This window comes from Xenopus tropicalis, chromosome 5, assembly GCF_000004195.4.
Source record: "Xenopus tropicalis strain Nigerian chromosome 5, UCB_Xtro_10.0, whole genome shotgun sequence".
NCBI classification, from domain to species: Eukaryota; Metazoa; Chordata; class Amphibia; order Anura; family Pipidae; genus Xenopus; species Xenopus tropicalis.
In genome coordinates, this window is record NC_030681.2 from 78,255,157 (window position 1) to 78,280,951 (window position 25,795).

The 25,795-nt window shown below is 37.7% G+C and overlaps 1 protein-coding gene across 1 annotated transcript in view; it reads right to left on the reverse strand.

The window, feature by feature from the left end:
- Positions 1–24,616: 24,616 nt before the first annotated feature.
- foxo3 (forkhead box O3) overlaps positions 24,617–25,795 on the reverse strand; it is a 69,090-nt gene continuing 67,911 nt past the window's right edge. The window contains 1 exon segment of the mRNA NM_001102949.1: positions 24,617–25,429. The gene's annotated coding sequence lies outside the window, so the exon portion shown is untranslated.

Genomic DNA, 25,795 nt, shown 5'->3' on the forward strand with positions numbered 1-25,795 from the left:
CTTCAACACAAAACTGGTGAATTTTCCTTAATGTTTTATTCCTTAATGTGGAATTTTTGCATAATATTCTTCTCTGCTACTAGGTGGAACATTGGGAAACAGGCAGATAATAGATGTAGCAAACTGTGGGGTCTGTGTCCTCTATTGTTACGCCAGTGGTCATATATGTTTGAATTTCAGGAATTTTAGTTTAGAATTGAGGAAAAAAGATTTGTGTAAACCTGTCATTCCATTAGGATACTCTCCTAATGGAATGGAAGATTCCTTGCTTCTCAGACAGGTAGGACCTAGCTGTGGGTATCCCTTTTGTAAGTAAAAGGTGAACTTCCGTGCTGACAAACAGGTAGGGAAACACAGAAGTAGCAATCCTGTCTGAGAACTTTACTGACTTAGGTGCAAAAAGTCTCTTTTGTTTGGTTAGTAGGGCAAGAAGTGCTAGGTGAAGCTGTATTTTCTTTTTAGCAACTCAAAGGCCAATGCCTTGGCCATCAGTATACAGTAAACTTTACCCCAGCCCTCTGACAGACATTTGTGACTTAAAGGGGTTGTTCACCTTTGGGTTAACATTTAGTATAATGCATAGAGTGATATTCTGAAACAATTTGAAATTGGTCTTCATTTTTTATTATTTGTAGCTTAATTATTTCAATTTTTGTTCAGCAACTTTCCAGCTATCTGGTTGTTAGGATCCAAATTACCTTAGCAACCAGCGAATGGTTTGAATGAGTAACTGATATATTCTTAGGAGATATATAATAGGAGAGGAGCTGAACAGAAAAATAAAAAGTAGCAATAACAGTAAAACTCTAGCCTCACAGAGCAATAGTTTTTGGCTGTTGTGACCCCCATTGAAAGCTACAAAGAGTTTGAAGAAGGACGCAAATCATTCAAAAACCATAAGAAATAAATAAAGAAAACATTGCTAAGAATTGGTCATTCTGTAAAATACTAAAAGTTAAATTAAAGGTGAACCACCCCTTTAAACTAGCAGTGGAGCTGAGGTGGAGTCGGGGGACCTCTTTCTTCCAGACTGTACTGCACGTGTGCCAGTTGGCAATGGTGGGGGCCTAGACCCAAATACAGCTCTGGCACTTAGGCCCTTAATGCATGGTGGAGAGGGACAAGACCTTTAAATGATGTACTGCTCGACAGTTTTAAATTTTAAAAAAGTTTTAGATTTCTTAAAAATGAAACTTGCTACCAGCCAACAATTTTTTAGAAACATTTTTGTTGAATTTTTTGGCTCACTTTAGTAAACAGGCCCCATAGACTTAGGCAAGAGAATGCTTTATTGCGGGATAGTAAGCACGTGTATGAAATAGACTGTGTCTATTTCCTAAGTAGTTAATTACACTGTGTAGAATAATTGTAAATAGCTTGTTAATAAATAAAAGGGAAACCAATCATTGCTAGTGTCAGCTCAAACAGTTTTGCATATGTTCCACTGTGTTGATATTTTAAATATAATAAAAACTCTTCAGCTGTTTTTTGCTCACAATTTCTTCTTCTCTACCAAGATGTTTTACATGTGAGTTCATGGTTTTTCAGTGAGGTCTTACTTGTAAGTGTTGTAATAGTAATCGCTCTTCTGAATGGCATAGTTATTGTGGGTATAGAAAGGTGGGTAGGGAATAACTAAAGTTCCCTTACAGGTGAAGAAATTACAGTGTGCAGAAAATACAAATCCCTCTTGGATTAATTCTTACACATACAAATTATAAGAGAACACTGTAAAATAAAAGCTGGTAGATACATTGAATGTTGTGGCTTGTTAAATAAAGCTTTCACACCATTTTATTGCCATTTATTTCTGACAACTGCCATTACAATTTTGTGATGTGCATAAGAGAAGACTCTACAATAGCAATAAAACAAGTTAAAACGAAATAATACCCAAGAGAACCAACATAATTTTAGGTCTCTCTCTCTCTCTTTGCTATCAGGCCTGCAGCGCAGAAAGAGAAATAAATGCCTACCAACAATGGACAGTGATATTCTTTGTGTTGTTCTCTTCCAGAAACACACAAATGAATATTTAAAAATCCAATCTGTGGCTGACACAATAATAAGGGATAGGGTACTTGAATACATTGCAGTTCACAATACTATTAGTTTGTGCCAGCATGGTTTTATGTGTAACAGATCTTGCCAGACTAATTTAGTCACATTTTATGAGGAGGTGAGCAGGAACCTCGATGCTGGAATGGCAGTTGATGTCATCTACTTGGACTTTGCTAAAGCGTTTGATACAGTACCTCACAGAAGGTTAATGATCAAATTGAGGAATATTGGCCTAGAACATAATATTTGTAATTGGATAGAGAACTGGCTGAAGGATAGAGTACAAAGAGTGGTGGTAAATGGAACATTTTCTAATTGGACCAGTGTGGTTAGTGGAGTACCGCAGGGGTCAGTCCTTGGTCCTTTGCTTTTTAACTTGTTTAATAATGACCTGGAGGGGGGCATAGAGAGTACTGTTTCTATTTTTGCTGATGACACTAAATTGTGCAATATTAAGAGCCCCTCCCTTCCCTTCCCTACGTTGTTGCCAAGAAGCATGTTATACAGTGCCTATATTTACACTTACCCATGCAGTATCATCAATAATATCTTAGTGTTCCAGTAACCACATTACTGGGCTATTTCTTACTGTGATTTTGACATAGTGCAAACAGTAACACACAAATAAATTTGTATTTTAAGAAAATGAAAAACAAGTATATGATAGAGGAGAATCTGACTCATATGATCTTCACATGTAAAGCAGATTGCTTGAGACATATTCAAATGCTGATAATTACAATTGGCACAATCGTTCATGCATGCATAACATTATTGGAGGCAATATTGTTTTCATATAATGGTAGAGATGGAGGCAGGGCAGACTTTCTAACATTAAAGGTACAAATCTCTGTCACATTACAATAACTTGCTTTTTATATAATTGTTTATAATATATATTAAATAGTATCCTATTTTAATGTGTTTAGAAGTCATTGATGAGTTTCACAGCCATGGAAAATTAAGAAGCTGAAGCAACCTCATGAAATGGAGCATTGTGCAGAACAGGCGCAGAATACACTTTCATGCACTTTAAATGATCCAAGGGACCGATATTGGCAGCTATAGTCGGCCCGTGTATGGGGACCTTTACATATATGTATCCAACTTGTACCATTGGTAACATTACTAGTGTCCTGCAAAAGTCCAGCCAGGATACTGCCTGCATGGAATTAGTGGGGGTCATTTATAAAGATTGGGCATATTTGCACCTGGGTAACCTATAGCAACCAATGATTGATTAGCCCATTTCATCCAGCTGCAGGGTGAACAATGAAATCAAATATCTGATTGATTGCCATGGGTTACTGCCCAGTTGCAAATTTGTCCAGTCTGTTCTCCCAGTATGTTCTCCCTGTGTCTCCCATGCAGACACTGGGATAACCTACAAATCACTTGCAGAGAGTGCCCTTGCTGGACCCAAATACCCTTGCAGCAGTCATATACACAGCTCCACTGTATTGCCCATGTTTACTAAACATCCACTACAGTTTAGCCGCCAGTTCCATTTTGTGTTTTATCAAAACATACCTGAGATATGTTACATACCATTTTATAGATGTATATGTATTCTCTGAAGTCTTTTTTAGATCAATTTCCCCAACGCTCAATTAAGCAAGAAGTCAGTTTGTGGCTTTTTAAGAAATATAAGCAAAAATTTGATAAACACGGCTACAAAAGCCACAGTGGCATTTTATTCATAAATTTCTGCTTGACCTTATCAATGGTAAAACACAAAGCTAAACAAGCTGACTGTATATATTACTCCAAAATTAAAAGGATGAGTTAAATTCTACATATATGTGTGTACAGATATACATCATAGTCATACACCACATAATAGAACAGTATAGTTACATAGTTGTGTTGAAAAAAACCAAGTCCATCAAGTTTAGCGACCCCCAGTGATATTACCTTTCCTTCTACTTTAATCTCTTCAAGATAGCAGAAAATCTTTATTTACACTGTTTTTTCTCCCATATTCAGTCATTTTAATAAGATGCCTTTATGTAACAGGAATTTAAAATGCATTGATCAAATTTACAAACGAGAAAGGGTTTAAACTGCAAGCTAAACACATTTATGGCATTTAATGAATAAAATGCCAGATAGCCGACTTCAGAATAAAGAAAGTAACCTTTATAAAGGTTACTTAGTTTTACATAAATTGTAAACATTTACAAACCTGATATCTGTCAAATGGCTTAGTACATGCCCGGCAAGCACAATGGTCAGTTTTAGTAGCTGGAATATGGTGAAGACCAATACGGCTTATGCAATGTATCTCTAAAACAGATGTAAATTAGCAGCTAAAAGCACTAAAGGGACAAGTTAATGATTAATTCAAGGATTGGTTAAAATGAAATGGTCATATCTGGCTGTTAACAGAAAAACATGAAGAATTTGCTGTATTCCCATGCTTATATCTAACACTGCTAACCACCTAATTTTTGTCTCCTTCTACTAAACAGATGGCAAAATACACTCTATATGAGGCCTCCATATAACCAAAATATCAAAATGAAATTACTGGGAAGCAATTATAGTTTATCCAGGCTGCCTGTGATTACTGGGCTACAATTTAATACCAAAAATAAAATCTGCAGAACAAACATTCAGTCGTACTGACAGCAGAATACCACGTCTAGGGATGTAGAGTCACACTTATCTGTCACATATCTTTTCTATTGCTCTTAGGACATATCTTGCAAATGAGACCAAACTGGTTTTCAGAAAGTCTAAAAATAAATAAAAAATGTCTGCCAGGGCAAATATGGGGCTGTAATTGCTAAAATATATTCCTTTTCATGGCCTGTCTGTTCCAGAGTTGTTTCATCTAAAAGAGAGAGAGAGAGAGAGAGAGAGAGAGAGAGAGGAGAGAGAGAGGAGAGAGAGAGGAGAGAGAGAGAGAGAGAGGAGAGAGAGAGAGAGAGACCCTGTATATCCACCGTTTTCTGGGTGCAGAGGTAGAGAACTGTTTTTATAGAGCCTTTTTTAAATATTTGAATTTGTAGAAATTGTTATGTGACCTTACAGCAACAATGGGATGGATAATATGAAAAGAGGAATGCTAAATCAAGAAACACTGCTGTCCTGTATGTCTTTTGAGAAGTCAGGCATATAAGTTACACTCAAAATGTGTGCATAACAACATGGTGGCAGGATGTGGAATATGCTTCAAAAGCATAGAAAACTTGTTTAAAATGTAATGTGCATTGGATATGGGGTTGAAAGCACTCAGCCTTTTGCAAAGCTAGCTGTCTCTTTCATCGCGCCAAGATGCTTCCACACTACATTGTTAGCCTTCAACCACTCAGCATTTGCATGTATTACATTTGGAACACAATAAATATCATTTTTCCTATGGAGCAGGAGCAGGAGCAGTCAGAACAGGCAACACAAAAGAAAAAAAAATATCACCTTATAGAAAAGATTCTCTCATTTTAAAAACAGCAGAAACAGAACGGTGCTTAGGAAAAGGGTCACATGGATAATGTTTTTGTTGCTGTTTTCTTCCCAACTGGAAACACAAATTTAAAAAATTCTTAACACAATGAAAATGTTAAATATATTATATAAATTCTTATGCCAAACAGTGGTACAATAAGTAACTGAAAATAATAATGTATAGTTAGAAAACTAGATGATTATTTTGTTCAGTTTTTGCTGGCTCTATACTTTTCAAATCCTTACAAAAAAGAGATTTGCAAAATGGCATCCATTTTGAAACTGCTCCCAGAGGTATTTTTGGCAATCACAGCTTTTGTAAATACTAAGACTGGTCACATCTATTTATTTATTTTGGCGTATCTCTCCCCCAATGAAAGTGTCCCACCAGGCACTCCAAATCCTTTAAAATGTCTTAGACGTTTTCCTAGCTATGTATGTGAGATGTGAACTAAGGCAAGGCACCCATTTAGTGAGGGGTGAATGGCCTGTTGCACAACTAACTGTTTCTTGGCATAAGTTACAACTCCTTATTGTGCCGAGTATATTGCCACTAATTCATCTACTAGTGTCCAAAGCCCCATAGTGTGCAGATGTGGCAGAGCTAGTTTTTCTGCTGGGAGAGACAATAGGGCTCATTTACTACCATAAACTCAGCATGCACAGTGTAATTTAAGAAGCAATTTGCCATGTTTTTTATAGACAGAAAAACAATGTTTCTGCCCCTAACAATTTTACATTCCAGTATGATTGCATCCACAAACTTTATGAAATGCATTAAAGTCAGTTGGCTTTTTGTGCCTGAAAAACTCAGCTAAAAAGCATTAATGTCAATGCATGTTGTTTTGGCTGCATTTTTCCCACACGAAATGCATTGTAATCATCTGTTCTTTTTTTGCGAAAAATTCGCCAATGGCAAAACATGAAATTTTTCATGCCTGCCAAGTCCAAGCCTGCCGAAAAATGTCGCTCATCAGTACTTCTAGGCTATATCTTTTCTCATAGAACAGGAGAGGGTGGGATGATCCAACTGGAGCACTGTGGTCTGGATGTGGTCCTCAAAGAAATCTTTATAGCTCTGTTTGTATGACACAATAATTATATAATAATCTGGTCCCCAAACGTGAAATATCAGATCACTGACTCACAGCCTAGGGAATATTGAACAGTCACAGGGGGACAAGTTAGTTTATCACATTCCTCTAGAAACATATGCTCTTAGAATACATATGTGATTAAACATAGTTTGAATACCTTTCTTTGTGTGCTTTTCCATATGAGGCAAATTAACCATGGAATGCATTTCAACTGTGAATATTCAATTGGTCACAAATATGCATCAAGAAGGGCAGGTTTACCCCTTCTGAGGCCCCAGTTGACATTTCTCCTTAATATTGGCCATCACAGAATGAGAATAGGCTTCAGCAGTTAACAGATGTGAGTCAGACCTTGCTGTAGTTAATAATAAAGGCATGTGTCTGCAGCATCTGTGCAGGGATTCCTCCTCTATCAGTCAGTGTATGTATGTAATCTGTATATTTTATATGTATACTGTATACTTTATAGAATATATTGGAACTTTATAAATCATGTAATCATGTTGTAAAATGGTGATGAGAAAAACTGAATAATATGCTTTGTTTAAAATATAAAAACTTATATTATTACGTATGAAGATTTTATTCTATGGACACCTGTATAACCAGTCGACAATCAATGCTTTTGTTGAAAAATATGCTTATGTATAACCTACAGTAATCATATCCTTGTGCACTTCTCTTCGTCCAAAACCAAAAGTTTAAAGTTTGTGAATTCTGTAATAACTGCTATGTTTCCTATGTTTTTTCCCTTACATATAATGCTGTCTGCAAAATGGGTAGGGTAATACATTTTGCCAGTATTCTCCCAGTATTTAATGTTGGCTTGGAAACCTTTTAACCTTGTGTCAGCTTAGCTGGAGCTGGTGGGAATGTATTAAATAAAAGATGCATGAAGGTATGCAGCATATTTGGAGCGCATCTCTTTTTGAGTCTATATTTTTGTTGTTACACATTACAGTTAATATAGAGATTATACAAACAACTTGTGTTTTGGCCAGTCTGAAGAGGGGATGAGAAAATGCACATAAAAATGTACTTCAAGTGCGCAGGCAAAGTCATCATTCAGCCTAACAGGCTAAATGACCAAAATACCAGGAAGTGAAGAGGAACTGTGGCTATTCATCACTTCTTTATCTGCTGATGCACATCACACATAGTTCAGAACTGTACCATTATATCACTATCATTGTATCAGCTTGTGTATGGCTGGCTTAATACAGTGTGCATGGTCATAGAAACGGATTATAAACCAACACAGACAGGGTTTTGCTTGTCCCTACCACCAAGCAAGATAACCTTCCAGTTTAGGCTCTGAAATGTAGTCCTCATATAGTCTGATTTTGGATGTGGAATATGTAGTGTATGTGTGTGGCTTCCCAGGTGTTTTTGGATAAGCACTCCACAAAAAAAAGTAGAGAAACATTAAAAATAAATGACATGTAAAGTTAAAAAACCTATATTCATGTCAATATACACTATATTAATATGCTTGGTCTGTGTTGCCTTTAAATGATATAGATGTTTTAATGTAATTTATTTTTTTTTAAAGAAAATTGTTGAGGAGAAGTGAATGGGGGTTCTCTGGGGGCCAAATCCTTACAAGTATCCCTTGGCATCATCTAAGTGCCGTAAAAGTTAGCGTGTGGCTTTTATACAGACATATAAAATTTAGGACAGATGGAGGGTACTCTCCATAATTAAAGTAGTCCATATAAAGAAAAAGATATTAGATCATAGCTGCTAAAATCAAACTGAGTCCCCCACTAGGGACCAATCAAACTGCAATATAACAATCTTGCACACTTTAAATTAATGAAAACCAAAGGTGGCAATGCAAAAACATGTCTTTATATGATTCTTCAAAATTGTACATTATATATATATATATATATATATATATATATATATATATATATATATAAAGAGAACATACACAAAAAAAAAATATATATGCACGAGTAATACACAGATACATATGACCTCACATAAGGTTACCACATCACTTGAAAATTCAGGGGCACTTCTAATAAATGCATGTGGCAGGGATGCCCTGATTGCATTTAAATTCAATAGCAATCCGTTCAGCCCCTCTAGCTGTATATGTTAAATGTGTCCCTGAATATCCAACTAATTTGCTAACCTTAACCTAGCATACAGGGCCAGAACTAGGGGTAGGCAGAAGCAGAACCTGCTTAGGCAACAGTGGGGCCTCTAAGCATGTACCTCTCCTGGTACCTCACCCGCCACCATTATGTGTCTCTGCACTCTCCTTCCCGTCCCCCGCAGTGTCACTGCGCATTTGCATGGGTTGAGGGGGAAACAGGTGATCAACCCTGGCTGGCATACAATATCAGAAAAGCAGACTGTGGCCAGAGAATTCCCCTTGAAAAAGGCTATGTGCCAAAATGTTGGGGTACTTCTTTGGCCAGATTATCTTCTTTCTGAAATGTTGGGTTTTACGCTGGGCAGTATGTCTGTGTACAACTTATGCATTTTTTTGTTATGTATGCTATATTTATGTAATGTACATTTTATGAAAAATCATATAAATATATATTTGATATTCCTTAATTTTAAAGGAGTACTAAAAGTAGGCCAGAAATGTACATTGAATTTTGGGGTTCTGTACCAGCCCAAAACAACCAAGACCCTTTAGCAGGGAAGATCTGTAACTTTGAGGATGCCCCAGTATCTCCCCATACTCCTTTCTGCTGATTTGCTGCAAATGCTCTGTGCTGCTGTCAGTTACTGAGCTCAGGGACCATGAATAAACAACTCATTCCAACGAATGTCATTTATCAAAAAACAACGTGCAGAAAAATAGTAAAAAGTGCAACTTTTTTGACTTGTCGCATGATAACCGTGACATTTTAGAACTGCTAAACAAAAAACAGCATCAAAATTCTGGGTTAGTAAATGCCCCCTAAATGTCACAATATAATATTAATTATTTCAGATTCAGGTATCATGGCAGCTCTGAAACCAGTGCAATAAGTATCAGAATGCAATCAGCCCTGTAGCATCAGCTTATGTTAAAGGCCAACCTCATTATCTGCTTGATAGTTTGTGACAATCCTTAAGATAAGATTCTCAACAGCTGCCCAGAGTCCACTGAGCATGTGAGTGTCACTGACACTAACAAAATTTAGTTTAGTTTGTAGGCCTGGAATGTTGCTACTATGTATGTATGTACTATGTATGTATGTATGCTGAAACATCTGAGGCTACAGTATATATGGCATTTCTACCCATGTTTATTTTTAGGGATTAGTTCTCTTTTAAAGTGTGCACGCTCATTATACTTCAGTTTTAGAGACATATGCACATATTCATATCCACTAAACCACAAAGTATGATCAAGCAGAAAAAGGAGAAAGACTGTAGGGACTAATTCCTGTTACTCAGATGAAGGTACTGCTCTCAGATCACTGTGAAAACAGTTTGCATTAACCACTATAATCCCCCCATGTGAAATGACACCAAAACATTCTAATAACTTAACAGCACTTCATTTGTATCTTTGTGGAAAACCTGAGTTCAATTTAGTGAAATAGTGAAGCTTTGGAATTTGAGTCCAATTTTTTTGCTAAAGTTCTTGTACTCTTCGCCCTACCCGCAGGCCTCCAGCTTGTCAGACACAGCTAATATGATGTAAGGATTTTCAGTTCCACATCTGCGGCTCTTTACGCTAAGCTGTTCCTGGAAAAGGAAACAAAAAGAAGTTAATAGGGATGCAGTGCTGCACACATTTGTTGCTGGCTTTTTTTAAACATAGGGTCACAAAATGACCCTATATATAATCTCAATTAACTTATTTAAAGATGCTGTAATTGTGTTTCTTAACTGAGTGCCAGCAAATTCCATACTGCTCTGTCAGGTGCAATAACATTAGTAATAAGCACTGGGAAAATCATATCCAGAAGAATGTATAATTAGGTAGCGGCATAAAAAGTATTACTGTCTGAATGAAAGCAGTTTCAGTTTAATACATGTGAAGTAAAGCATTAAACTGGCCATACACCTAAAGATGCATTTGTCTGGTGACCCTTTCCTTGTTATGCTTACCTTGAGGTGGTCAAAATTGGAAATAAAACCCACAGCCAAGTGCAGGAAGAAAAAAATAAATACGCCCAAGCTTTTGTATATGCAATAACCTGCTATTTCCACTTATGGAATGGAGAATGTGCTTTGTTTTACTTATGCCTGATGTTACAGATAGTGGCTTTTTTGTTATCCATGATCTGCTGATACATAGTTTAGTAAGGGCAGTGACACATGGAGAGAGTAGTCGCGCCGCAACAAATCTCTGTTGTCACTGGCGACTAATCTCCCCGCAATGCCATCTCACCGGCTAGAATATAAATCGCCGGTGGGATGGCATACGCGGCACCATGATTTGCCAAAGTTGCCTTGAGAGGAAACTTCGGCGACTTTGGCAAATCGTGGCGCCGCGTATGCCATCCCACCGGCGATTTATATTCAAGCCGGCGGGATGGCATTGCGGGGAGATTAGTCGCCCGCGACAACAGAGATTTGTCGTGTTGCGACTAGTTTCGCCGTGTGTCACGGTCCTAAAGCTGCTTGTTAATGATGGACTCATTAACTCTTGTGCCAATTTCCAAACCTGAAAAGCTCATCTCATGATCAAGAGATAATTAAAACAAGCCTAGCATAGTTTTCCTCCATAATGAAAATGTTTCTTTAAAGAGCAGTACTGCCAAAGGAACATGGCAGCCATAGTCTATAATGGGCAGTCAGAAAGTTACCTTGACCATGTGAATAATAAAGTGGTTTGGGACAGAGACTGGCAGATTGATGATACAGCACTGTGAAATATATTGGTGCTTTATACATATGTGTTAACAATAATAATATTAATGATGTTTAGATCATGTTGTTCTTGACTATAACTAGTCACTCAGGCTTCCAAAATATAAGGTCTGTTTTCTTCATTCCAGAAATCAAGCACATACAGTATGTGTGGAACATCTCCTTTGGGACAATGAATTTAATCAGAGGCAGCCAATATGAGATGTATATTGACTTTAAAGTGTTAGGCATGGGGACCAGGTATAAAGTTTGCCATGAGCGAAGATATGTATCGGATAGATAACAAAAGCTAAGTATATACAGTAACTGTATAGATGCGGGAAAGAAAAAGATGGGAATAGCAATACTGGAGTATTGGTTTGATCTTTTAACATAGACATCAAAAAGAGCACAATATAAAGTTTCAGCTGCAGGTGTATCTGAACAACAAGAGCATGTGAACCTACTATGTCCCCATCCTTGGATGAACGTTGGAAATACTTTGAAAACACACAGAAATGTATGATTTCTGCAGATAATCTAGCACTTTAGAAGGTAGTCTCCCCTTTTACAAAAGGCACACAGGCTGTGCTATTTGCTCTGTGCCCAACTCTGTCCTAGTTATAGCCACATCTTGTTAACAGTATGAGTATGTAATGTACTCTATGCTTTCACACATATACAGTATTAGGCTCTGTTATGGTACAGGTATATTGCTCTTGAAAACAACATGGATGATATTTTCTGAATAATGGTATAATTACAATTGGATAAGGAATTCATTACATGCTTGACAAATAACCTTTATGTATTATCCATAGGTTTAACCCCACACCCCCCAAAAAAATGTTTATCGATCAACAGGGTTCTTGGCCTGTAGATTTGTGGCAGAGTCCACCCTATGCTTGAATCAGCACCCTTCTATGTCTGCACGAGGTGAGTATGTGTAAAACTCAATGAGTATGAATTCCCGCTGAAATCCACTCTGTGTGCCTGCAGGCGGACTGACCCCCATGAAGCTTTTCTATGCTTGAGTTGCTCCCCAACTCTTTTTACATTAAATGTGGTTCAAGGGTAAAAAAAAAATGTTGGGGATCCCCTGTACCCGTGTCTAGTTGCATGGGAAATAAATTTCATACAATAAATGAATTAAGAGATCTATTATGCTTTATTTACATGCATCACCATCTGTTTTACAAACTAGATTACAATTTAAAAAGGAATAACACAGGGCAATACCTACTAACACCACATGGAGTAAAGCACTGCTTTTCTATTGCCATTAAAATGGAACAGGATTCCAAATGAGGGGTGATTGGTAATGTGTTTGTGGGGGGGGCAGATGCTTTTGTGGTAAGTAGAATCAAATCCTTCAGACTAAATGTACCCTGCAACAGTTCATAAGACTAAATGTAATCTGCATATACACAAGTGACTTTACAATTCCTTTTTATCAACCATATGTACATGAAATAGCTCTGACAATATGCCAGTTACTGTACACAAGATCTGTACCATTTATTTTCTGACATTGTTCATACATGAGAAAACAAGGCAGTGGGTACAAAGTACATTATTATGGATAGAAAAATGCCCTTGCTCTGCAATACCTGGATAAACTCTTTCTTGCCTTCAGCTAGTAAATACACTGTACCTCCATTCTGCACCAATGGGGTTTGCAGATAATTTAGCCCTTCAGGTTTGCTTTCCATGTGTAATACATTTACTGCGGCAGTGACCAATAGAAATTGTTTATCGGCATCGCCTTCATTGGAGAAAAACACGAAGACTAACATGTAAAGCACACAAAATGCTTTGCTGGAAGTGCATGTAATGGAGCTGACACTGAACACCTGCCACTTTATTCTTCTGGTAAGATAACACTATTTGGTCTGTGACTTTATAGACAAAACAGAATATACAAGAAAAACAATATTGCATTGCTGAAATGCCCTCTGCTGAAAACATACTTATTTTACACCAACGCACTGTGCTTCTTGAGTGCACATTCAGTTCAGAACATGTCATTGGCATGACAATGTGTTTTTTTTTTTTTTGGAAATATATGCTATTTATAAGAGGAATTTAACATGATTGGAACATGTAACATCAGTTAAAGAGAGACGGGTTACATCATTAAATGACGTGCATTAAGCCACTAATGGCCAACTTGTATAATTGCAATAAGTAAAACATAGTAGAAGCCAGAACATATTATAATGGATCCAGCACAAATACAATGGTTTACATTGCATTGTAATTGGATTTCAAGACAATCTTTGATGTTCGGAGACAGATTGGGAGTTTGACAGATTTTGTCTCATCATATTTCATAGTGGATTTGCAGGCAACACTTTCCAACATAGCTGTTGTTGAACTAAAACCACTAGAAGAAGAAGCCTTAGGCTGCTAGTCCTTCAGGTTTCAAATTTCAATATATAATATTTGGTTCTGTGTAATTAGTTTGACTCTGCATAATATATCATTAAAAATACAGAGACGAGCTTCACAATAATCATTTGATTATATATGTATAAAGTCCTTTTAATATATAATCAAACACTTGGAAATTTGTTAGGGGTTAATATTAATCGACTAACTAAACCTTCATAGATTTATCATTCAAAACAATAAACACTTTTTTTTCAGATGCAATGGAATTTTGCCACATGGGCAGTTAGAGAACCTCCTAATTTCCCAAAATGACAGCAGATATAGAAATAAAGCAGAGACATTTAAACAGTAATTTCTCCCCTTTAAAGTCATGTTCTGGTCTTGTGGCCTTTAGCACATAATAAAGGTAACTGGCCCAAACCAATGCAAATAGGATAAAACAAGATTGTAGGATACAATCAAGCTGCCACTAGGCTTGAGTTATTCTTCATGCAGGTCTTTCTGGCTGTAATTTCCCTGGGGACTGGGACAACAATATGCAATGCATCATCTCACTAAAGATGCCATTTTAATATTTAAATTAACCTCTGGCCCACAGACAAAGTTGGAAAACCACACATCCCATAAGGCAGTAGTGTCCTGTGCTCCCCTGTAGTGCCATTCTCCTGTCTTCCTTATGGGGCTGCACTAACACAGGTGCATGTAAGCGCCATAAGCAAGTGCAACGCAACATGCCACCTCAGTGGAGTGCAGGAAGAAATGCACATCAGTACAAGCCCACAAAAGAAAAAATTAAATGGCAAAAATACTCTAAGGTTGAGTAGCAGCTACTTTGTTAAGGCTACTAAACTCCGTAGACAATACTAAGAATTGCCCCTGCTAAAACACAGAGAGACAATTATCAGTAAATGATCAGCATTGTCTATTTTAGTAACCATGACAAGTAGCTGTTACTAGTAGCTATTTGTGTCTTCACCCAAAGAGCAGATTAGATTTCATTTTCTTTTGACATTCCCTTTAAATCCACATGTGGCCTTGCTAATTCATTTAAAAGCAGTCTGCGGACTATCCTGTTTCAGTGAAGCCACACTTTTGCATTCAAATAATTTCCCAATTAGCAAGGGCGAATGAGGCTTTAATCAGAGGGTGAAGTAAAACACTTAGGGGCTGATTTACTTACCCACGAACGGGTCGAATGGAGTCCGATTGCGTTTTTTTCGTAATGATCGGTACTTTGCGATTTTTTCGTATGTTTTTTCGGATTCTTTACGAATTTTTCGTTACCAATACGATTTTTGCGTAAAAACGCGAGTTTTTCGTATCCATTACGAAAGTTGCGTAAAAAGTTGCGCATTTTTCGTAGCGTTAAAACTTACGCGAAAAGTTGCGCATTTTTCGCGTAAGTTTTAACGCTACGAAAAATGCGCAACTTTTTACGCAACTTTCGTAATGGATACGAAAAACTCGCGTTTTTACGCAAAAATCGTATTGGTAACGAAAAATTCGTACAGAATCCGAAAAAATCGCAAAACATACGAAAAAATCGCAAAGTAATCGCAAAATGTTCGTTTTCAAGTCGGAACTTTTCCAATTCGGGTCGGATTCGTGGGTTAGTAAATCAGCCCCTTAGAGGCCCATTCATCAACATTCTCATTTTCGTGGTTTTAGAGTTTTTTTTGAAACCACAACTATATTCCAAAATGAAAGAGCCCAAACGGAAAAAAACGCAAAAACCACAAATTCTTTATGTTTTTCAACTAACGGTGCATCCAAAAAATCAAAAAAACCTCAAATACCACAAAGCAAAGAAAGTTTTTTCAGTTGTAATCAAGGACAGCTGCTACTTCTACATGACCGAGACAGCTTTTGGACCTCGTACTTTTACTTTTTTTGATGCATAATAAATAGCGCACAAAATGTTTGATATTTAGCGCAGGTATGGTAACTTATCTAGAATGCTTGGGACCTGGAGTTTTCTGGATAATTTGGTCTTTCCATAATTTGGATCGCCACACCTTAACTCTTCTAAAAATAATTTACATTAGGTAAATCCAATACGATTGCTTTGCCTCCAATAAGGATTAATTATATCTTAGTTGGGATCAAGTACAATGTACTGTTCTATTATTACAGAGAAAAAAAAAACATTTTTAAAAATGTAAATTGATTATAATGAAGTCTTTGGGACATGGCCTTCCTGTAATGCAGAACTTTCTGGTTAACAGGTTTCCGAATAACAGATCCAATACCTGTACAAACATTTAAAGGGTTCTTTCACAAATATTATTTCATTTATTAAGTTTTTTGTTTTTTTTTTAGTGCTGGGACAGATTTTTTGGGGGTTAATAAATAGCCCACTGAGCACCATTCAAATGGATCCCGTTCTCCCCAAAAATGAACAAGCAGCCATAACTACAAGAATTTTTCTAATGCAAACTGGAACAGAGCTGTTTCAGCTTTAAAAGGGAGGCCTGCAACCCAATATGCTGGAATCCTGCTTCTATCTGATCACTGTTCAGCATTGTTTACTAGGATAGTGTTCTCCTACATGGCACTGATGTAAATAATCAAAGCTTGTGTGACTGCAATTACATAGAAACACTGACCTTCACTGCTGTTTTCTCACTCCTCTGAAAAGTATCCCAAGGGAGGAAAAATGATGTCAAATTGAAAGGCTGGATTTCTGGGAGGATAAAGAAAATGTCTGCTCTAATACAGTTAATGGGAAAGCCAAAAGCTGCTTTTAGTTTGCATTCAACCCATCCTTTCAAGGGGAAGAAAAATGTTAAATATTATACATCGGCTGCACTTTCTGGAAAGTGGTATTAAAAGCACACCTGACATATTTGTTTTCTCAGATTAAAAACATCAACACAGCACTGGAATAATCTAATAGCAGTTAACTACGGTTTCCATTCTAATACATACAGTATATACACACATATAAGAAAGTGCTGAAAGAAAATATGTATTTTCATGTGCTCTGCATGCCTTCCTAAATGCATAAGAAAACGCCCATGGCAGCCTAACAGGGATGTTAGATTGCCACTGCTAGTGGTAAAAGCGTTTGCAAGCGCAATTAGGGGTCGTACTCACAATTTTTTAATGTGTTTACAAAGCACACTGACTGAAAAATAAACAGATATATTGAATTTGTGTTTTTTTTAAACGCAGCTATGTGCGTTTTTGTCAGTTTCAAAGGTAACCGTAGAATCTAAGTGGGAGATTTACTAATCCACGAACGCTCCGAATGCGTCCGAACACGTTTTTTCATAATGAGTGTATTTTCCGCAACTTTTTCGACACTTGCACGAGATCAGTTTTGCCGCTGTTTACAATCGTTCAGTACGAAAATTTCGGGACTTTCAGATTGCCAATATGTTATTATCGTGACTAATACGATTTTTTTGGAAACATTTTCGTGATATTTGCGATCTTCAGAGATTTTCGTTTCCAATCTGAATTTTTCCCATTTGGGATTCGAACTCATGTTTTGATAAATCTGCCCCTAAGTGTAAGATGCAACTTTATACTCTTGTGAGTACATCCAGGCAGAATGTAATGGAGTCAATTAGCGAATGCATTTAGGTGCACTCAAACGTGCATCAAACACATTAAAAAACTCATACACACGTACACGTACAAGCCCTTATATAGAAGGAGCAGATGTAGGGGAGTGGATGTCATACTAAAACCAATGAACGGAACTTTATATAAATACCTCTACGGCCTCCTTACAATGACAGGAATCTGTGAACTTGGAATGCCTTCCCTACTGCCGCATTAAACTCTTTCCATGCCACTCACTCTTGATATTATAGTGGGTTCCCGGTAAGCAGTGAGGCACAGATCAAAATGAAACCCAGAAACACAGAATCAGGGGAATTGGCACATTCATGTCAACCACATAGATTCTTGTAGGCCCATAAAGAATTAAAACAAACAATAAAGGTCCATGCTTTAATACTTCCAGGACACGTATGTGTATTTATACTTGGAACTGATATGCTGGTAACTCATGCAAGCATTACATAGGTCTGGGATCTATTAGCAGAAATCTGCTATCCAACAAGATATATGACAACGCTGTTTCCCATAGTTCCTTACTTAAACAAACAGTTCTTACTTTTTGAATGATTTGCTTTTCTTTTTTAGTACAGAACCACACACTTGATTAAATCAGTATAAATCCATCGGATGTCAAAACAATCCTGCTGATTTGAGCAAGTGTCTTAAGGGAACAGTAACAGCAAAAAATAAAAGTGTATAAAAGTAACTAAAATATAATGTGCTGCTGCCCTGCACTGGTAAAAGTTGTGCGTTTACTTCAGAAAGTCTACTATAATTTATATAAATAAGCTGCTATGTAGCCATGGAGGCAGCCATTCAAAGGAGAAAAGGCACATAGCAGATAACAGATAAAACACCATTGTATTCTACAGAACTTATCTGCAACCTGTGCCTGAACCAGCTTGAATGGCTGCCCCCATGGCTACACAGCAGCTTATTATATAAATTATAGTAGTGTTACTGTAGCAAACACACCAGTTTTACCAGTGCAGGGCAACAGTGCATTACATTTTTATAACTTTAAAGCTCTTTCATTTTTTGGTGTTACTGTTCCTTTAAAGCGGCCATACACGGGCCGATTCGGCAGCTTATCGTCCCATGTAGGGGCAGGAACAAGGGGCATGCCCGACCGATATCTGGCCTGAAATTGGCCAGATATCAATCGGACAGGTTTAAAGGTTACGTTGGATTGGGGGCCGCATTGGCTCGTTGATGCGGTCCCCGAACCGATTGCCCCAGGGCCAAACGATCGAATTAGCCTACATTTTTCCCCGATATCGCCCAACCGTAGGTGGGGATATCGAGAGCGGATCTTTACGTGTATGGGCACCTTTAGTAACATAATCCAGAAAACCCCAGATCCCAAGCATTAGGGACAATGTATCCTTTACCAGTTATATATGCAGTGTGAAATTGCTTCACATGTCAGGTAAGACATGTATGATACATGTATGTAGCTGTGGGTATGGCCAGACAAACATGCACACACACACACTGGGCAGGATTCCAAAACAAATAAACTTAGTAAGTAGTTTTACACCTAGCGGTAGGTGTTTTACTTCGGGTATATAAATGGCAGGCCAAAGAACTATATCATATAGTTGCATTTTTAATACATTGTATAATTAAATGCATGTTGACAAAGCAGAAAAGGGTTTCTCTAATGGGTAACTTAAATTTCACTTAAGGCAATTTAATCTGTATATCACTGCAGTTTTAATGTTTCAAACACAAATGAGCAGGTCATTTTGTTTTATGCTCTAATAGCTCATTACTTCCTCAGCAGCAAATGAAGAGTCTTAGTTTGATGATTTTTCTCACACTGGTTTCTCTGAAAGAATGGAAAGGTGTGTTCATATGCTCCAACACTCTCCTTTAAATAGGTATGGCTGAAAGCCATGGGACTCATAGGTTGGCCGCCCCCCGCCCAGGTCAGGTCGCAGACCAAACTTAAAGCAGGAGGCCACTCCATCATGTATGAACCCCTCAAGTGAAGTCACTACATCAACACCACCTATTTGTACCATCATAGAAGGGGGCCAACGGACAACTAAAAAGTTTTTTTTCTTTAATTCTTTTTGAGTCACAATATTTTGCCAACTCTTTATCTCCAATCTCCCACAGTAACAGGTCTCTGTAATTTGCGCCTGCCACTGAAAACTCACCCAAATATTCATTATCGAACACAGTCTGTGAGATAAAATAGCCCTGAAGTTTTCCCTACAGACTGACACCACAAACATAAGTGTGGGAAGACTGGAGCTGGCATTAAGACTATGGAGTGCAGTATCAAGTATATTTTGGTATGTGTGCAGAATGGGAACTCTATAAAGCATGTGTGATCTAGTGATGTGCAGGTTGACCCACAACCCGCGGGCTTACTCTTAGCTAAAAACTTGTCCAACCATGGCGGATTGGAATTGGGACAGACTAGGGAAGTACATTTTTTTTCCTCTGCATGGAAGTTACTGGTCTTTGGACCTAAGAAGCGTACAGAGCAGAAAGACGTGAGTATGGGTTGGGAGCAGGTTGTGCATTGGCAACACTGTGCAGGTTAGGGTAGGGCATGGGCTAAGGTTTTGCAGGTTGACATTTCCCTGACCCACACATCACTTGTGTGATCCATTTACTAACCCAAAGTGTGCAGTTTGTTTAAAATTCTCATGGTTATGCAAGGACCTCAACATATGCAGAGTGATGGTTAGCAAGTTCAGTAGTTAATTACTGTATCGGCCAACCCTCTAAATGTGAGTGACCAACAACCTGCAGATATTCAGTGAGAATTTGGTTCCTATGAAAGCAGGCTCCAAGCATTACCCAACAACCTTGGGAACGGTCCCTTGATGACATCTGGAGAGCTGCATGTTGGTGACTCACAGTTTGTGTATCTTACAATGTCAGCAATGGGTAACTAAATATAGAGGTTTTCCTTGGCTAATAAGCACAGCGCCTTTCACAAATGCTTTTCCAAATTAAAATATCTAACCAATATGTGCACATAAATGTACATTTTATATAGCAGGAATTCTAGCACCACTTGTCCCCTAAAGATATGCTTGTGAGAGTATGCAGTATTTGCAAGCGGCATACTGATCCTCTCCATCATTTTGTTTTTTACCCATGAGCTGTTTCTTTAACATGAATGATGTTTGTGGCAAGCCTGCTGTCACCTATCTGTGTTGTAGACATGCAGTCTTTAGCATCACTTAACTAGATCAGTGATCATGAGCACTCGCCTCAAGGGCAACCAAAGGGCAGCGTTTGCAAAATCTCTGTAATTAACATATTAAATAACTAGCTTGATCTACCAGAACAGATACTTCCATAGGTAGGGTTTGTTTCAAAATGAAGGCAGTTCCTCATAAAGACATTACAGCTGTCAATTAAAACAAACAAGAAAAAGATCTAGGTATTACGTAATCTTTCGATGGCCCCAAACAGTTGTGATTGCTGTCTTTCCTGTGTAACACTGAGACCTGGACGATTACGTTATCCACGGAAAAGCAGGTCTCGAAGGACCATACAATTATATGTACATATGACTAATACTAAGAAATGGAAGGAAACCTTGCTTCAATAAAGTAGGACAGCTATGTTTTTAAAGGTAATGATGGAAGACTAATGGAGGAATGAAGTAAAAGGGCGTTCATGGAAAAATATGTACAAAGCAAACAATTTTTTTCCTATGCAACTGCTGACTTAAAAAAATTATGGCGTTTTCAATGGATGTAAAAATGTGTAATTATAACTCGCAATTTCTGAGTAATAGGACTAATACACATTATTACATTGCAATTTAAAAATCTGATATTTGTTTATTTCTATCTTTTTTTCCCATTTACATTTTTTTTTGTGAAAACTGACCTAAGATTTTTCACCCTGTGGTCCAGTGTTTATTCACTTCCCTCATAGTCCGTGGTGCTTTTACATAGATTATAAATCATTCATATCAGTCCCTGCCCCACTGCAGTTAAGGGTGAAGATGCACAGAGCTACTAGTAGCAGCTACTTGTCACGTGTACCAAAATAGACAATGCTGATTATTTACTGATAACTGTCTCTACGTGTATTTTAGCAGAGGCAATTCTCAGTATTGTCTATGGCAGGGTGTTTTCTGGAGTTTAGTAGCCTTGAAAAAGTAGCTGCTACTAGTAGCCCGGTGTGTCTTCACCCTTACAGTCTGAGGTCACTTTGACATTCCACATACTAGGGCTTGTACGTTTCTGGGGTGTAGGAGGAAACCCATGCAGGCACAGGGAGAACTCCTTGCAGATATTGCCCTGGCTAAACTCAAATCTAGGACCTCAGTACTGTGCTGCCATATTCTCAGTACTTCCCAAGGTTCCCCTAGGTTTTACTGTTGTGTTCATGTGAGAATGAGAATGAGAATCTTGGGAAATATAACTAAGATGGTGGATCGAACTGATGCTAAAGTTAGCAATTAATTACAAATGAATGAAAACCGCAGTGATTTCAGTTTAACTGGTGAATGCCCCATAACCACAAATAAAAATAGCTGGCACGAAGGGATAAAGCATGTACAGCTTACTTAAACAAGCCTGTGAGTGTACATATTTTCTTGGCTGCTTTATCAATTGCAGGAAGGAATAAGGCTATCTCCTATTAACTCCCTGACCTCACAGAGACAATCGGCTGGTAACAATATTGACCGGGCACCACCTTCAAGTTTTACAGCCCAGAGCTAAGTCAAAACATCTGTCCTTGTTAAATTACAGAGTAAAAAGAACCATGCGGCTTCGGAAAAGCATAAACATGGGGGAAAAAAATTTTATTCAGTAAACACAAGGCTGACATTATTCTGAGACTCCCAGTGGATTAACAGTAAATTGTGAGTCAAACTTACTGTAACACTCATGAATATGAAGATGAAATAGCAGATATTTGCTTTGGCACCAGACAAAGAGATACTGGTTATGTCATGTGGCTGTTTCTTATGTGAAGGGAGTTATATACATGCCTGCTTTAACCAAACTTACCTGTGCCATGTTTTTCCTGCTCCATTAGCCCACACTGAAATATAAAACTGTTACTTAGAGCAAATAAATCAACACACTCTTTTAAATAAGTGCATGTTAAATTTTAATTAAAAGGGCAGTAAATTCCATTATAGAAAGATTGCTGGTCTGCTGTAAATAGAGTTAGACAGATTTTTTTTGGGTAGCACTTTTTACCCCTTTGATGCCTTATCATTTGCATTAGGGGTCACAAAGTGAACACTAAAATGACAATTAAGCACAACATTCTCCCTGCGATGGATGGGGTTCCAAGCCACTGTTTAACACCAAATATTCATAGTAGATTGTAGAGGTCAGCACAGAAATCACATTCAGCAAAGACTCTCAAACCCTCTCTAAGGCCTTTCCTAGCACATGTTGTGCAGATGTAAACCCTAGAGAATGGATGGCAGATCCCAATAAATTCACCTAATGCTACTTATTGACCCACCAGCACAACTGTGTAGATTTACACAAAATATGTAACACTAATTAGACCAGAAAAGAGGGTTGAGAACCTTGGACTTTGAAGGCTCTTACAAAGTTCTAGGTTTTCTCTTACTTAAATCAGAGTAGCATCACTTCTGCTGTTACTTTCCTCTTAGAATGTTACTGTACCAACTGCTGAACACTCGTGGCCAGTAACATACCGAAAACCAGCAAGGCCTAGGAATTTCTTAATAAACATATAATCTAAATTTAGGGACCTTAAAGTGGTAAATGGGATAAAGTGTTGATAATTAGTCTTCTACAACAGCGCAAATGACTTGCTTGTTATCACTCTGAAGGGTTAAATTAGATCACACATCTAATAAAATCACTGGTGCATGGTTATACATGTCCAGCATGCTCTTTACAGAAACAAATCACTCACGTGTTGTGGTTTAAGCTCAACAATTTATGTTCCATGGTAAAGAAACAAAATGGGGTATGTGGGTGATGACAGATATCTAAGCAGTCCCTGCAGATGCTCATGGTATGAACATGGCTATTCCTACTTATACACACCCCAAGGAAACACAGAACAAGAGATGGAGGAAGGAATAAGTATTAGTAAAAGCACAATCTATGGTGTAAACGTTTCCATAGGAACGCATGCGCTTAGACTTTATGATGAAATGCGTGTTTGCTTTTTGTTTTCCTAACACCCATGCATAATGATTCATTTCTGTACATAACAAAATATATTTATATATTTATATTTAAATGCCATATGTTATGGGGGAAAATCTTCATATATTCTTTACAGAGATAGGCAACATTGGGGTCTCCATCTGTTGCATAAACTGCAAGTGGGAGAATTAGTCTTGCCAGGTAAGCTGGTAGGGGCTGCTGGCAGTTGTAGTCCTGTAACAGCTGGAGCACCAAACTTTCCTTGTCCCTGATTTCTGAGAAGCACTGTATGAATGCATTAGTAAATTAAAAGCTTTTGTACTTCATATTAATAATAATAATCATGTACCATTGGTTTTGTTCACAACCCCCCTGTTAACCCTCAAAAACAAAAAAGAAAAAAACAAAAGAACATGCAGATGGGTACATAAGTAGGGCCATTTTTAGCACCAATGAACCTTCTAAAATGAAAAAAAGCAACACAAGATTCACCTTCATGTTAAAGTCTGCAAGTATAGGGTGTCTATGAGTTGAAATGAAAGGAATTACTTGCACATGGGTAGTTAAGCCACTAACATACTCAATAGAGTACAGGGCAGCAATTACTCTGGGTCTGAGCTGGCATACCTGTGAATTCCTATGCTTTGCAATAGACTACAGAATTTAACAACCTATTTTGAGCCTTTGGGCAAAGATCTCTCTTCCGGGTACCCTGATATTCCACCCAATTCCCACCTTGCCCTGCCAATAACTGAACCATGTATATTAACCTCTGGCCACCCATAATGGTGTAAGTTCATCATCAGGCTCTACCTATCCTCCTAACCAAAACAATATCCCCAGGTGGCATTAGGCAGGCTTTTCCCTTGTAAGGCAGATAGATCCATACTGAATGTTCTATGGAAGACCCATGTAAAACCAAACTGAAAACAACTCAGTACAGTACTTTTCTTTTATGTCAGTAAATCATATAAAATAGCTAATAGATTGCACTGCAGATTTGTGTTCCTAAATCCTTACCAGACATATCTGGTATTGAATTTGGTGATGAAAATCATGGAAAAAATAACTTGAACAAGAGCTGCATGAGAATTAGAATATGGATTGTTTTTTTTTTTAGACTACTCTCAGGAAATATTAGTAAAATACAGCAGTGTACACAGATTTGGGTGACCAGAAGTAGTACCATGTCAGCAAAATATTTATCCCTGAAGTGTCTTTTTTTTTTCCAAAGCAATACAAACTGGTTTCAAACGGAAATTATAGTGTAACAGAAAGTCTTTTGTGGCCAGTTGTGTCTTCCAGCATGATGAAAAGATGGATGTGGCAGAAATCGGTCAGGTAAATTTGTTAGCTTATGTGAATGGTTGAGGCCTAGGAGAATATTTCTGTTACAGAAAGCTAGAAATAAGAGAAATATGTATTACATAAAATGAAATAGCATTCCCCAAGGGGATTACAAAAACATAAGCCCCCTCAACCTCTTAAAGAATAAAACCTAACACAATGTTTATTATTAACCACTCTAGAGCAGGTGGGTTATGCAATGCAAGGCAGGCCCTAGAAGCTGCAAACAGGTCGACAAACACCACTGCATTACAGGCTACAGAGTGTTCACAAAAGGAGAATACAGTACACAGTCTCCACAGCGGGTACTTTATCATCCCATGTAGACAATTTTGCATACGTGAAAATGAAGAAAACTGAGGAGGGGAGAAAAAAAAAAAAAAGAAAAGAAAAATCCTGGAAGGACCTTTGTGGAGGGTGTTAGAGGATTCTGCTAACAGTCTTTGTTTCAGGTAAGGAAAATGATGCAGGTTTCACAAAAAAGCTCATAAGCTGTAAACAGTATCACTGTCCTCTTGCTCTGCAGTTTTGGCAAAGGGTTTTGTTTGTAGGGGTTCTTGTCAGTTCCCAAGCCTAGAAAAAAACATAGAAAGCTTATGTTAATAGGGATTGGGTATTTGTTTATCAAAAACCTGTGCAACAAACCAATGAATGAAATCCACATAAAAAGAAATGGTCCTTGTATGGCAGTCAGACGCATCCCTAGCCAACATGAAATAGAAACACCATAATGATCTTGCCAAGTACGGTAGGTATTCCCTAGAATTCTACATCTAACAAGAAGTCCTTCTGAAAAGCTTGTATGGTTTTCCTTGTACTCCGCTAATAAAATGTATAGCTTTATCTGACCCAGATATGTGCCTCTTCCAATCTTTCCTGGGTACCCCAAGTATTTCTTGTCCTGTGTGTGTTAAATAGGAGATTTGATGTTGTTATGCA